Source organism: Hyperolius riggenbachi, chromosome 12, assembly GCF_040937935.1.
Source record: "Hyperolius riggenbachi isolate aHypRig1 chromosome 12, aHypRig1.pri, whole genome shotgun sequence".
NCBI lineage: Eukaryota > Metazoa > Chordata > Amphibia > Anura > Hyperoliidae > Hyperolius > Hyperolius riggenbachi.
In genome coordinates this window covers 65,418,976-65,435,035 of record NC_090657.1, presented here as the reverse complement: position 1 = coordinate 65,435,035, position 16,060 = coordinate 65,418,976, and positions in this window count along the sequence as shown.

The following is a 16,060-nucleotide window of genomic DNA, read 5'->3' as shown; positions in this document are numbered from 1 at the left end:
AAGTTCTGTATACAGAAATCGGCCCAAAAAGTTGTGATGTCATCCCTTTTCTAGGACAAAGATGGTATTTTTTGGGTGGACTACCTACCTCAAGGCTCTGGTTCATGTATCATGCTAACCTCCTGGACCAGATGAAGGAGGAAGTTAAGACAAATGTCTGTAGAAAGTTTTTTTTGCAGTACAATGTACCTGCGCACACAGCCAAAGTTGTGGCTGCCAAATTGAACACCATGGGCTTGATTCACTAAGACAAATAGCATGCCTTATTCGAGTTAACACACCTTATCAGAGATAACATGCTTTATCAAAGTTAACACGCCTTATTAGAGTAGCATACCGAGCGCTACGAACCTATGCCTGCTAATTGGAAATCCACTCAACCTGCTCTGAGCCCCTGGAGGTTCGTAGTGCTCGCTATGCTACTGTGATAAGGCATATTATCTCTGATAAGGTGTGTTAACTCCGGATAAGGCATGCTATTTGTTGTAGTGAATCAAGCCCCATGCATTTCCAATTGGTTCACCACCCGCCTTCTTACCTGACCTGTCCCCTTCGGACTATTATCTGTTCCCAAATTTGAAGAAACACTTGAAGACTATTATCTGTTCCCAAATTTGAAGAAACACTTGAAGGGGCAATGTTCTGAAGACATTTCTGATATCAGACATGGTGCTGAGAGCTGGTTTGAGGCTCAACCAAAGGACTAGAAAAGCTGCAACTAGGCTTACCAAGTGCATCAGTCTTGGGGGGAATATGTTGAATAAATGTGTTATTTCATAACAGTGGCTCTCTTATTTCTGGGCAAAGCCAGGAACTTATCGGTAACCCCTAGTATTTATGCATTTAATATAACATTTATTATTGGAATTTCACATTCAAAATGAAACTCAAGTTGCCATTTTTGCAAGAGTTACAATAGAGAATACCTACCACACCATTTCTAATCTCCTAATTGTCTTCCCAGCAGTATTTAGTTGCCTGCTCACCACTCCTCCATTCCTAGTCAAAGCCATACAGTGCAGCTAAATGGAGAGTGAAACTGTTTGGGCATTTTTCTTTTTCTTTCCAGAACTAAACATTTTTTACAGATTTTCTTTTATACATAGTTAATGTAAAATAATACTCTGTTAAGTGCATATATATTATTACAGTTGAATCTGTCCCTGAACTAAGGATTTAAAGAGAAATTCCTCTCAAGCAGTGACTGACAATCTAATATATCTAGGGAACGTTTCCCCACAATGCCCCCCAAATAAATTATAGGCAGCATTGTTTCCCCACAAAATAAAACAAGGCAACATGGCCCCCCAAATAAATATAGACAGCAAGGCCCCCAAAATATATGTGCAGTATGACCCCACCCACCTCAATTATCAGCCAAGTGTCTCCTTAGGGATAATAGATGATGCAAAGTGCGACTGGTGGCGCTGTAGTATGGCAGCCTCGGCTCTTGGCTTTCGGACATTATCCACCCCATCCTTCCAAAACCTGTATGAGCTAAAGCTAAAGGAATAAGGGCTCGTTTCCACTAGCAAAGTGATACGAGTGTGGCTACGCAGCCGCATCGCATCACTTCCGCTGCCGGACGCATCACTTCCGCATCTCCCGATGCGGAAGTGTATTGGGAAGATGGGACATGGCTGCGGGCGGATGCGGCCATGTGAAAATCTGCAGCATGCTGGAGATTATCAGACCGCGCCGCACCGCACAACATGTAAGCAGTGGAAACTCTTCCACTGGCTTGCATGTGTTTCAGCACACCTGCGGTGCGATGCGGCTATGTAGCCGCATCGCACCGCTCCTAGTGGAAACAAGCCCTAAATGATTCTGGTTGTGATTCACCATTTTGGCCACCGACAATACAGCATTGCGTCTTACGCCTGCACAAACTGAGTAACTGACCGGAAAGTCTGAGAAAGTCTTTTAAAAACAATACACAGAACACAACAACAAAATGCACTACAAGGCGAGAGTGCTGCCACTCATAGACTGCACTGGCCATCTCAGAGAGACAGTGCTGCCTGGTCATTCAAGTTCAAAGGTGAAACTAATTTACAAAATAGACTCATTACATGTAAAGTGACCTATTTCAAGCCTTTATTTGTTATACATTTGATGATTATGGCTTACAGCTTAAAACCCCCAAATCAAAATCTCAGGTCCTTTCTTGTACAGGTGAAACTCTGAAAATTAGACTATCGTGCAAAAGTCCATTTGTTTCAGTAATTCAACTTAAAGGCGGACACTAATATATGAAATAGGAACCCTTTGCAAGTGTTTTGGATTAATTAGCTGATTCGAGTCTTTGAGCCTAGAATATTGAACCTTTCCACAATATTCTAATGGTCTGAGATTTTGATTTGGGGGTTTTAAGCTGTAAGCCATAATCAACAACAACAACAACAACAAATAACATTTGTAAAGCGCTTTTCTCCCGTGGGACTCAAAGCGCATAAGCATGGCTCCGACCATCGTGGTACAGGGGAAGAATTTTATAAATCTGGAAATGCCAGGCTAAACAGGTGGCTTTTCAGTCTGGATTTGAATAGCTCCAGGGATGGTGCTGTCTTTACTGGGTGTGGTAGGGAGTTCCAAAGAGTAGGGGCAGCATGACAGAAGGCTCTGTCTCCAGATTTTTTGAGGTGCACTCTGGGAGTGACCAAGTTTATAGAACTTGCTGATCTGAGGTTGTGAGAGGTGTGGTGCAGCTTCAGCAAGTCCTTCATGTATCCAGGGCCCAGATTGTGCAGGGATTTGAATGTCAGCAGTCCAATCTTGAAGAGTATTCTCCATTGTACTGGTAGCCAGTGCAGTGAGCGAAGGATCGGTGTAATGTGACAGTGGCGAGGCTGGTTTGTTAGCAATCTGGCAGCAGCATTCTGCACTAATTGCAGACGACGCAAGTCTTTTTTGGGGAGGCCAGCATAAAGGGCATTGCAGTAGTCCAGCCGTGATGTGATGAAGGCGTGGACTAGGGTTTGAAGATCCTCTGGGGGAATCAGATGTTTAATCTTTGCAATGTTCTTCAGATGAAAGAAGGAAGATTTAACTACAGATGAAATTTGGTTTCTGAAACTCAATTCCCCATCGATTAGTACGCCAAGGCTGCACACAAGGTTGGAGCTGTTTATGTCTGAATTCCCAATCCTGATTGGTGTTGCTTTAGGATAGAGCTGTTTTGATGGCGAGCACTGGCTTTGGACAAACAGGACCTCAGTTTTGTCAGCATTCAGTTTCAACCAGTTATCATTCATCCATGCCTGAAGCTCAGCTAAGCAAGAGTTTATTTTTGGGGTAGGGTCTGTTCCACCAGGTTTGAAGGACAGGTATAGCTGTGTGTCATCGGCGTAGCAGTGGTACGTCAGGCCATGTCGTTGGATAAGTGTACCGAGTGGCAACATGTAGATTGCAAACAGCAGAGGGGATAGGATTGATCCTTGTGGCACTCCGAATTGTAGAGGTGCAGGTTTGGACATTATAGGTCCTAGGGATACTCTCTGTGTTCTGTCAGTCAGGAATGATCTGAACCACTGGAGGACTGATCCACTGATGCCACAGTACTCCTGCAGTCTGTTAAGCAGGATTTCATGGTCAACTGTATCAAAAGCAGCTGAGAGATCCAACAGGATTAGGATGGAGCATTCCCCTCTGTCCCTTGCCATGAGCAGATCGTTGCAGACTTGGATGAGGGCTGTTTCACAGCTGTGGTGTTTCTTAAAGCCAGATTGTAGAGGGTCCAGGATTGTAGAGGGTCCAGGATGTTGTTTACTGACAGCCTGGTTTCAAGTTGCAGATAGACAGCCTTTTCAATAACTTTACCTAAGAAGGGGAGGTTGGAGACAGGTCTGTAGCTGCTCATAGCATCTGGATCCATGGAAGGTTTTTTGAGAAGGGGCTTGATGATTCCTTCTTTTAGAGAGGTAGGAAACCTCCCTGCTTGCAGAGAGCAATTTACTATTTTGTGAAATGCTGGACCAAGCAGGTCAGGGCATTTCAGCATATGTTTAGTTAATCAGCAAATTTATAACAAATAAAGGCTTGAAATATGTCACTTTACATGTAATGAGTCTATTTTGTATATAAGTTTCACCTTTTAACTTGAAATAAATGGACTTCTGCACGATCTTCAATTTTTTTGCGTTTCACCTGTATAATTCTGTACCCAAAGGGCATTGGGTTTATGTAGAGCGCACTTTAGTCAGTGCCAAAGCAAACCCCGATGCAAAAATAAATCCTGAAACTGATCCTCTGCCCTTGAACAGTCACACATGTCCTTTATTAACCAACAGAGAAATTTGGTTCCACACTTTTACTCTCCATTCCGCCCATGGGTCTCACGCATGCGCAGTAACATCAGGCTTTGTCAGGAAAAGTCAAACCCAATCAGTTCTGTGCTACCATGTATGTAAGAGCCGCCTGCGCAATAGCACAGACCCAATCGCGTTTGGCTTTTTCCAATGAAGCCCAAACAGGCCTGTGCTACTGTGCAGGCGCAGTTCTGCTGTGCTTTTGGGGTTCCAACGTTGGATCGCCTGGTCGAGAAGGATGCGGGAGGATCCTGAGGCTTGTCCCTCACAAGGCATGTATCTAAACTGTTGGTATGAAAACCTCACAGGTTTGCTTTAAGCAGATGCCCATTTTTGCAGTGAGAATAGATAGCACATTGGCTGAGCTGTCAAATGGACACCTCAACCAGCACTAGTAAAATTATTAAAAGTAATCATTTTCAGAAGCTGATGCTTACCGTATATCATGTTTTCTGATGAAGCCAGCTTTGCACCTCTCCAAAGTGCAGCTCATCATCTCTCTCAACAGATAACAGTGTGAAGGGGCTTGTGCACAATGCAAATATCTTGGCGCAATTATGCAATTTGTAGCTGGCATAGCAATGGATCAAGCAGTTTACATCCTATTAGTCTGGCTGATAAGGCAGGGGGGAATACAGGCAACCAGCCTTATTGCTTTCTAGGCAATAATGAGAAGATGGCTCTAACAGTGGATGCGTACATTGGGTGACGGGAGAATTGTCTGGAGGTCTGATTGTTCCCTGCCAAATGATGAGATATATGGCTTTAGATACCTCTCTAGCACCCTTGCAGTTGAGATATAAGAAATGTTATAGCTTTCCCTATCCGTGGTTTATTATTAGCAATTGTTAAGGTTGACCCTCTCTTCTCAAGATGCCCTGTAACAACTTCAATCCTCTCTCCTGCAGAATAGGATAGTTTAGTAGAAAATAATGTTATCTTGCAGCGAACTCAGCGACAACATTGATAAATCCGCTTACTGTACGAGACAGTATGAAGAGCAATGATGTGCAATAATAGCAACCAAACAGATACCAACCTTCCTTGGTCTGCCTGCTCTAAATGTACCATCAGATAAGAAACCAACCTTCCTTGGTCTGCCCACTCTAAATGGACCATCAGATAAAAGGTGCCAGAGACTAAACCAGGCCATTTTTTAAAAAAACGATTAGGAAATAACCTCACATTTGAAGGTTTTCTGCAGCAAATGTCAGCAAGGGGAAAACCAAAAGATCCATTTGAAAATTCTCCAGATATGCAGATGAACCGTGTTACCAGTCCAGTAGTAGGAATAAGCTACAGACTTTAGAGCATCTACCCAGGGGTAGATGGAGTTTTCTGCATGGCTTCTCTCAAGCTACAACTCTTGGGTTTACCCTACTTGAGTCAGCTGACAAGCAGGAAGCCAACCAAAACATGACAAGACAAATAACATTTATATCACGCTTTCCTCCTGGTGGACTCAACGCGCCAGAGCTGCAGACAGTAGGATGCGCTCTATAGGCAGTAGCAGTGTTAAGGGGTCTTGTCCAAGGTCTCCTACTGAATAGGTGCTGGCTTACTGAACAGCAAGAGCCGAGATTCAAACCCTGGTTCCCTGTGTCAGAGGCAGAGCCTTTAACCAGTATGCTATTTAGCCAAGCAAAGTTCAAAATCAGTAGATAAAACCAAAGATAAAGACAAGGCATTGGTCAGTTGCATACAAAAACAAAGAGTAGGTGGCAGAGACACATAGTCATACTAAAGAACTATCAAAGAGAGATGATCCTGAAAATCCTAAAGTCGGGAGATGGGGAACTGGTTCACATTATGGGCTGTGCAAAAATTGAATAGCGCAGTGACAATATAAAACATTTAGGCAACATTTCCTTTCAAAAGCATATTTAGATAGCATGTCCACCAAAATAAAAAATAGGTAACATTGCCTACTCAAAAAAATAAAACACAGGCAGGATGACCACCAAAATAAATATAGACAGCATGGCCCCAAAAATATATGTGCTACATAACCCCTAATAACATTCACCATTGTGGCCACACACAATACCAACATCCTGGCCCCCATAAATGAGCATCCTGGTCCCTGTGGGATGTGACATGAGCCAGCAGCAATAGGCAGGGTAGATGGTAATTGAGGTACGGAGACAAAGATTGACATGTTCGTTAAACACCAAGCATGAGATTGGAAACCAAGTTTAAGGCTAGTTTTCCTTCAGCCTCTATATCCCAATCTAGTGCCGTAGCTCTGAGCTCGGCCCACAGTCTTCCCCTATAAACAAGCCCCCGCTTGAACAGGACACTAAATATGTCTCCTGACTTCGGTTACGCCCAGGTCTTAACATGCAAGGTATAGAGGCTGAGGCCGAGAAAGCCAGAGTACCACCAGAGCAAACAAGACTATGCAGCTGGGTGATATCAGGAAATAGAGCAGAATGCCTCTGTGGAGGAGATTACACAGATCACACCAGGAGCTATGAACAAGGGAGCTAAATTGTTCAGAGCAACCGCAGCTCTGAGCTTCTAATAACTGCCACAATAAACAGGACACATTGGTTGCTCAGTGCGACCGCAGCACTGAGCATCTGATGTCCACCACACTGAGTAAACAAGGACAGACAACAGCCAGACAGAAGGAACCGCAGCTATTGTTACATCCACAAGAACAGAACCAGCTGGAACGCTAGCCAATCACCACTTTTGTGAAGCTGCGTTCAGGCTAGCAGAGCTGGAAGGACTTCGCTGTACCCTGCAGGTACAGCAAACGTCCACAAGGAAATACAAGGCAAGGCAAGACAAAGTAATTCACAATTCAAACATTCACCCCAGCAGACAGCTTTGGCAGAGCTGAACTCTATGATGGGCAAGATCTGAAAGGAGGAGCAGGCTTTTCTATGGACATCAGCCAATGAGAGCAGACATATAAATTCCCACACAGCTGAATGGTAATCACTCAATCCTGTGTTAGTCTGATTGAAAGCTGCAATCTGACAGCAGAAGGAAAGGATTCTCATTACAAATGCAAGCAATATTATGCAACAATATGCATGCAGGAAATTCAGAACTGCCTGGTTGCAGTCCCACTGCCAACCAACAGGACAGGTTACAGAAGGGATCCTGACAAAGGCCAAGTCAAAACAGGAACACGAGCACAGGCAGTCAAAAACACTGGCATAGTGGAAACCATGCTTTGACCAGACACTAGTATGATGCCCTCAGCACCCTCTTAAACAAACCCCTAGTGATGTAAGGACCACGCATGGGGAACAACTGCATGCAGAACCCTGTATTAGCTTCTAGATGGCAGACCTGTGGACGTATAGAACATAAGCAGGTGCAGACATTCATTGAGGCAGAGGATCAGAGAACAACAGACTACTACATTAGTCCGTTTGATGCAGAGGAACAGACTGCTGAGGTGAGGTCCACAAAGGCCTCAATTTACTAAGCGTAACCGCATTTGGTAATGCAGATAACAGCTGATTTTGCACATCATCTTGCCAAATGCCAATTCACTAAACCTATTGTCCACAGACTCCACACTGAAAAGTAAAATCACAGACTAGTGAAGTAAATTACGGACTTGTGAGGTAAATACCTCAAGAAATGTCAAGACATTTCGGTAAATCGAGTAAAAGTGTTTGGTATTTACCTCCAACTCTGACCAGCTGGTAACTTACAAACTCCATGCGGTAACATTGACAGATGTAGCAGGCAGCCAATAGGGAAAGACAACACAACTCTGCTTCTAATCCTATTTGATCTGATACTCTGGAGGTCGGGCCTTATGCTACGTACACACATGCGACAACAATCGTTTGTTGTAAACGACTAACGAACTTTTAATTGATGAAAGAACGACCTGAGTAAAGTTAGTTTTAAAATGTGTGTAACGATCTGATCGTTAGAACGAACGTTAAATCACGTAAAGCAACTATTGCGCTTGCGCATTAAAAATGAGAAGTTTCATGGAGAAATAGCGAAATGCGCATGTCAAGTCTAGTACGAACGATCGTTTCCAACGATGTACTACTTTTGCAAATGATCGTCGTTGGTAAAAATCCGCCAAGCTAGATCGTTAGTTTTTAACGATCTAGCTCGTCCGTCGTTAGACTTAATGATCGTTGGTTGCTTTTTTTTAAACGATCGTCGTTTGAAACGATCGGGGAACGATCGTTTCAAACGACTATAGTCGCATGTGTGTACGCACCTCTAGGAGTAGCACAGCAGGAGAAAGAGACATTTAAAAAGGCTTTTCTGTATCCATTTAGATATCTATATACTGGTATACAGAAGAGCTCCTTCTAGTGACTGCAGCACATCTAAATGGATGCTGGGGATGCCCTGGACAGTAAAATCCCTTGTGTAAAGACTCACAGCTTCCTGCCTGATCTGCTCCACAGCTGGGCTTACAGGGCTTAGTGACAAGACATGTTCAGTATATTACCGAACTTATACCGTATGCGGGAAACCTTAGTGAATTTGGAAAAAAAAGTGTTAAATGCCGAATGCTGTGTTTTACCAACCTAAATTATTTTACTGAACTGCCCTTCGTGAATTGAGGCCAAAGAGTTTCACAGGCCTTCACAGGAAATCCTTGGCTGATCACCATTTCATCTGTGATATGTACATGCTGGTTGGGTCTGCACATGGCTCCTCCTCACTTCTTGGCCAAACCAACTGTGCCTGTAATTTTCATCATTACCCTGAAAGGGGCGGGAAGTATCAGATCTGCATGTGCCTATGCCCATATAGCCAGCATAAAGTACAAGTTCATACGTAGTTAGTAGAAGGGACACCTTGGAAGCAGTATACCAGGTATGTATGACCTGTACACTTTGCCGGTGCTCAGACTCGACCGGATTGCCCAAGCGTTATGCATCTGAGGAAGGACGGAAGTCCGTAACATGTAATGCAGTGCTTTGCGCCATAATAAACAGCAACAGTTTTTGCTGCCAATTGTGTGCCCTCTCTTTCGTTTGTTTATGGTAATGTACAATTTCAGCCTCCTTTTTTATATGCATTTCAAAGATCATTATTATAACCACTTGAGGACTACAGGTTTATAACCCCTACTGACCAGGTCATTTTTTACAATACAGCACTGCGCAGCTCTAACTGGTCATACAACTTAGCACCCAAATGAATTTTACCCTCTTTTCTTCTTACAAATAGAGCTTTCTTTTGGTGTTATTTGATTGCTGCTGTGCTTTTTAGGGGGGGTTTTTTAATAAAAAAAAGAGCACATTTTTGCATTTTTTTTTTATCCCACCCTCCCTCCACTTCCACCTAGATAGGCCCTACACTACGTTACATACACTACACTATACATACATGGGCATTGGACTATGGAATGGATTAGATTGTGACCCCCTCCGAGGGATAGTAAAGCTATTCTCTGTACAGCGCTGCGTAAGATGTCAGCGCTATATAAATACATTTACTTAAAGCGGAATGAAACCCAGCATTTCTACTTTGCTCTAATAGATTATTTACAGCATATTATATACAACCAGGATTTTTTTTTCTACTAGAACTGCATTCAGTTCTAGTAGAACACAGGATTTAGAAACTTCCCTTCCAGCAGAGCTGCCCGCTTCCGAAACTTTACATAATGTGCGAGCGTGAGCTCCCGTCAAATCTCGTTCCTCGTGAGATGATGCACATGTACATCACAGAGGAATGGGAGGGACACTCTCCCGCCACACTCCATTTACTGTGTATTTAAAAAGTTTAGCAGGAAACAGAATATCAGTATTTAGAAAATGTTCTGAAAAAAAACACCTGGGAGGCACTGTCATAATTTGGGGTGTGCCATAGGTGCCAATGTAAATACCCGCAATTAGCAGCTAAAAGGGTTAATTTGACCATGAGGCTACTTTATCAGGTGCCTTGGGCGCCCAAATGAACACTTATAGTCACAGAGTACACCTATTTCCATTGGCGTCTATGGCGCGCCCAAATTACCAAGGTGCTTTTGCTGCCCAAATTAACCCTTCTAGCTGTTAATTACAGCTATTTACTTTGGTGCATATGGCAGTGCACGAAGTTCCGCCTAGTAGCCGTAGGGTTGGGTGGTGTGAGGGTTAAGGTTAGGCATAGGTTTAGGTGGTCCTTTAGGGTTAGGCATAGGTTAGGTAGTCCTTTAGGGTTAGGCATAGATTGGGGTGGTCCTTTAGGGTTAGGCATAGGTTGGGGAGTTGGTAAGGGCTAGGAATCGGGTGGGGAAAGGGTTTCAGGGTTAACTATCTGAGAGGGTGGTTAGGGTTAAGCACCAGAGGGGGGTGGTTAGGGTTAAGCATCAGAGGGGGGTGGTTTGGGTTAAGCATCAGAGGGGGGTGGTTTGGGTTAAGCACCAGAGGGGGGTGGTTAGAGTTAACCATCAGAGGGGGGTGGTTTGGGTTAAGCATCAGAGGGGGGTGGTTTGGGTTAAGCATCAGAGGGGGGTGGTTTGGGTTAAGCATCAGAGGGGGGTGGTTAGGGTTAAGCACCAGAGGGGGGTGGTTAGTGTCACGGACGGTTGCGGGGCCGCAGGCGCGTCCTGGAACCGCCCGTGAAGAAAAAGCGATCGCACTCGATTCCCTGCATCGATTGCGCTTCAAATCGATACAATCGGGGTTGAGTGTGTAGGGGGAGCTGAAGTCCTTTTCTTAGCAGAGAGAGCACCATCCTAAAGGCTGGATGGCTCTTTTGATATGCTAATGAGCCTGGGCCCAGAGAGTCCCTGGCTTCAAGCTGTGCGGATGGCCCATCCATCAGGTATAAGGTGACACCTAGCTGATCTCATGTAGATGTTAATTAACCAAGGGGTGATCAGGATGCCTAGGTGCAGCCAGGCAGGCTACAAATCTCTGGGAGGTCTTGACACCTTGCTCACTGGTAAAGATCAAAGGGAAGCCAGCTGTTAGGTTTATTCAGGATGTGTTCTAGCTGCTGAGTCTCATAGCATAATCCATAACTTCCCAGATCTGTCATATTTCTGGGGTTCCTGAGATGGCAGCTTCGCCAAACGTGGGGGAAGTGTAGCATGAGCCCCGGTGCTGGTTCTGAGGAAGTTTCAGAACATTCTGAGGTAAGGACTGCCAGTTAGGCAGTTTGAAAATGCCCTGATGATACCACAGGGGTCCCACCCCTCATGTCTGGTATCAGGGCGCTGGGTAAATCGAGACAGACCTGAAAATGTTAATAAATCTGCCCTGACCTGTACGGTTCTGTGAGATAGAGCCCATATATGGGTAGATATGATTTCTAGCCCCCAGGATAAGGGGAGGGCTCATCTCATCTTCTAAGGGGGTGTATGGCTCCCCGCCCTCACTCCCTCCTACTGAAGCAGGGGCATAAGAATGGCTGAGGACCCAAACTCAGTGTCCTCCACACTGAAACATCTTGAATTCATCAGATGCCAGCTTGAGGATATGCTGGCATCCACCTGGTCTGAACTCTGAACTCAAATTGAAACCCAGAACTCTGTTTTCCCACAAAAAGGACATCTTTCCAGGAACTAAGTATTTTTCTCCCTTCTTTTATTTTTTATTCTGGCTATTACTGTTTTAATAATTGTTGATTTTAATAATTGTCTGTGTATATTAATTATTTATATTGCGTGAATAAACGACTTTCTCCAAGTCATTCACTGTCTGCTACCCTGCTTATCAGCACACACAGAACTGATCCCGGGTCTCTGAAGATACGCTACTGTTTGTTTGTTGTTGGCTAGACAGAATATCGTGTGTTTAATCGTTTTATTCGCAGGATTAGTCAGTTAATGGGCTTCACGGTCCCATGGTAACCGCGGTGGTGGCAGTACCCTGAACCAGTGGGTGAAGTTGTAATCACCCGTGTCTCACAGGCTCCCTTCTGAGTTGTCTGCGGCTAATTCTTAACGGTTCCTGCGCATTGACTGCGACCAGAGTTCGCACGATCTGTGCGCTGGCACCGTTTAGAAGGCTAAGCGCGGTCAGCCACTAGGGCTCCTGTGACAGTTAGGGTTAAGCACCAGAGGGGGTTATTAGGGTTAAGCATCAGAGGGGGGTGGTTTGGGTTAAGCATCAGAGGGGGGTGGTTTGGGTTAAGCATCAGAGGGGGGTGGTTTGGGTTAAGCATCAGAGGGGGGTGGTTAGGGTTAAGCATCAGAGGGGGGTGGAAATGATCAAAAGATTCCTCTGCACACCTTCCATAGGGTAAAACCAATCCTTTTATTGAATCATCATAGAAAAATAGCAAAAATAGAACAGCATGCAAGCTGACGTGTTGTTGACCCTACCGGGTTCTTAGTCGTAGCTGTTATGACATATCACAAGTGGTCTTAAATACCTAGAGACCACGCCCCATATCCACCACACCTACACAGGTGACTAACATATTTAAAGGGGAATACCCCTGGTGGAAGGGGAGTGGACTCCAGCGTATTGTACAAATACATACATATACATAAAATACATTTAAAACAACAACATTGTAGTAGGGCCCAACCTACTATTTCATAGTTAATACAACCTCCAGAACAAAAAGGGGGGGAGAAGGAGTGTGTGTGTGTGGGGGGGGGGGGGGGGGGAATGAGTGGAAAAGGGAGGGAAAAGGGGAAAGTTGGAAAGGAAAACCAGAAGAGCGGAGGAGAGAAGGAGGGGGGGGGGAGGACTAATATACATTAGAGACCTCACACATTGCATTGTGACTGCCCAACCCTATCCATCCCTGAAATGAGCAGAATGCAGATATGGTAATTCAACACCCAAGAAGAGTGGGAAAACAGAACAGTTACTTAGCATTATAACAAGTACCAGAGAGACCTATCCTCGGACATCACACTAAATCCCCAAATGGAGTTCACACAAACAGATTCACATCCCATCTGTAGTTCAGGCCCTTACGTTCTCTGAGTTGGGACAAGGTCCTGCAGCACCCAAGGCTGAGACACCAAAATGCGCTCCTCCATCCCTCCCACCCCAGCCGTCACACACTGATTGCTATTAGACTAAGAGGTGCCCCAGGGCCCCCAACACCTTCATCTCTAGTTATCTGGCTTGCAGTCACTGCCACGTATCCCCTTTTCTTATTTCTCTCTGCTTCATACACAATAGGAAAATGATAGCTGAGTGAGTTTTGCGTCCCCTCCTACACTGCGCCCTGAGGCTGGAGCCTCTCTCGCCTCTGCCTCGGCCCAGCCCTGCGTTCTCTACATAGTTACATAGTTACATAGTTATTTTGGTTGAAAAAAAGACATACGTCCATCGAGTTCAACCAGTACAAAGTACAACACCAGCCTGCTCCCTCACATATCCCTGTTGATCCAGAGGAAGGCGAAAAACCCCCCACAAGGCATGGTCCAATTAGCCCCAAGAGGGAAAAATTCCTTCCCGACTCCAGATGGCAATCAGATAAAATCCCTGGATCAACATCATTAGGCATAACCTAGTAATTGTAGTCATGGATGTCTTTCAACGCAAGGAAAGCATCTAAGCCCCCTTTAAATGCAGGTATAGAGTTTGCCATAACGACTTCCTGTGGCAATGCATTCCACATCTTAATCACTCTTACTGTAAAGAACCCTTTCCTAATTAAATGGCTAAAACGTTTTTCCTCCATGTGCAGATCATGTCCTCTAGTCCATTGAGAAGGCCTAGGGGCAAAAAGCTCATCCGCCAAGCTATTATATTGCCCTCTGATGTATTTATACATGTTAATTAGATCTCCTCTAAGGCGTCTTTTCTCTAGACTAAATAAACCCAGTTTATCTAACCTTTCTTGGTAAGCGAGACCTTCCATCCCACGTATCAATTGTGTTGCTCGGCTCTGCACTTGCCCTAAAACTGCAATATCTTTTTTGTAATGTGGTGCCCAGAACTGAATTCCATATTCCAGATGTGGCCTTACTAGAGAGTTAAACAGGGGCAATATTATGCTAGCATCTCGAGTTTTTATTTCCCTTTTAATGCATCCCAAAATTTTGTTAGTTTTAGCTGCAGCAGCTTGGCATTGAGTACGATTATTTAACTTGTTGTCAATGAGTACTCCTAAGTCCTTCTCCAAGTTTGATGTCCCCAACTGTATCCCATTTATTTTGTATGGTGCTAGACCATTGGTACGACCAAAATGCATGACTTTACATTTTTCAACATTGAATTTCATCTGCCATGTATGTGCCCATATAGCCATCCTATCCAGATCCTGTTGCAATATGACACTATCTTCCTGAGAGTTGATGATTCTGCACAATTTTGTATCATCTGCAAAAATAGCAACATTGCTCACTACTGCATCTACTAGGTCATTAATAAATAAATTGAAGAGCACTGGACCCAGTACAGACCCCTGTGGGACCCCACTGCTAACAGTCTCCCATTTTGAGTATGATCCATTGACCACAACTCTTTGTTTTCTGTCCATTAGCCAGTTCCCTATCCATGCACACAGACTCTTCCCCAGTCCTTGCATCCTCAACTTTTGCACCAGACTTTTGTGGGGAACAGTGTCGAAGGCCTTTGCAAAGTCCAAGTATATCACATCTACAGCATTCCCAATATCCATATTAGCATTCACTACCTCATAAAAGCTGAGCATGTTAGTCAAACAGGACCTGTCTTTAGTAAACCCATGTTGATGCTGAGAAATAAGATTATTTACTACTATGAAGTCATGTATAGTATCTCTTAGTAACCCCTCAAATAGTTTGCATACAACTGATGTTAAGCTTACAGGTCTATAATTTCCTGGATCTGATTTTTGCCCTTCTTAAATAATGGGAAAACGTGGGCTGTACGCCAATCCACTGGGACTCTGCCAGCTGCAAGAGAGTCACAAAAGATAAGATAAAGGGGTTTATCTATAACTGAACTTAATTCCCTTAGGACCCGAGGATGCATGCCATCCAGGCCAGGTGCCTTGTCTATTTTTAATTTTTTTAGTCTTGCCTTCACTTCTTCCTGCGTTAAGTATTTAATATTACAATTAGAAGATTGAGACTCTTCTGCCTCTGTAATTTGCAACAGTGCTGTTTCCTTTGTGAAGACAGAAGCAAAGAAAGCATTTAATAATTCTGCCTTATCTTGGTCATCCACCATTGAGTTCCCACCCTCATCCTTTAGGAGTCCTGTACAGTCAACCTTTCTTTTTTTTAGAGTTGATGTACTTGTAAAACTTTTTTGGGTTAGATTTGATATCCCTAGCGATTTGATTTTCAGCTTCGATCTTTGCCAGCCTAATTTCTTTTTTCAATTTTTATTGCACTCCTTATAACTGATTAGTGCAGCCTCGGTCCCCTCCTGTTTTAGGACCTTATAGGCATTCCTTTTCCTCTTCATTTTATCCCTAACCTTTCTATTCATCCATAGAGGCCTTTTTTTATTCCTAGACATTTATTCCTAGTGCCCAAATTAACCACCTTGGCGGTAATGACCAGCTCAGCTCATCCATTACTGTCACGGTGGACTTCTTAGGCCTTGCTGGGCCGATTTTCACAATTTTTTTTAAACACGCAGCTAGCACTTTGCACGTACATGCCACTGAAGGAAGGGGGGCAGAGGACAGTGACAGGAGATAGCCTCTGGCAGGCCCGTTTCTAGGGCGTGCCGCCGCCCGGGGCTCTGTTGGAAGGGAGGCGCTGTAATGGAGGGGGAAGTCGGAGCCGCGGGGAGGGCAGCCCGACCTCTCCCTCCCTCTCCTGGGCCGCCCTCCGTGCTCCCCTCTCAGATGCAGAGCGAGCAGCCAGGGAGCGCTGTTTACAACTCACCTCCCTGGCTCCAAGCGCTGCTTTCTCG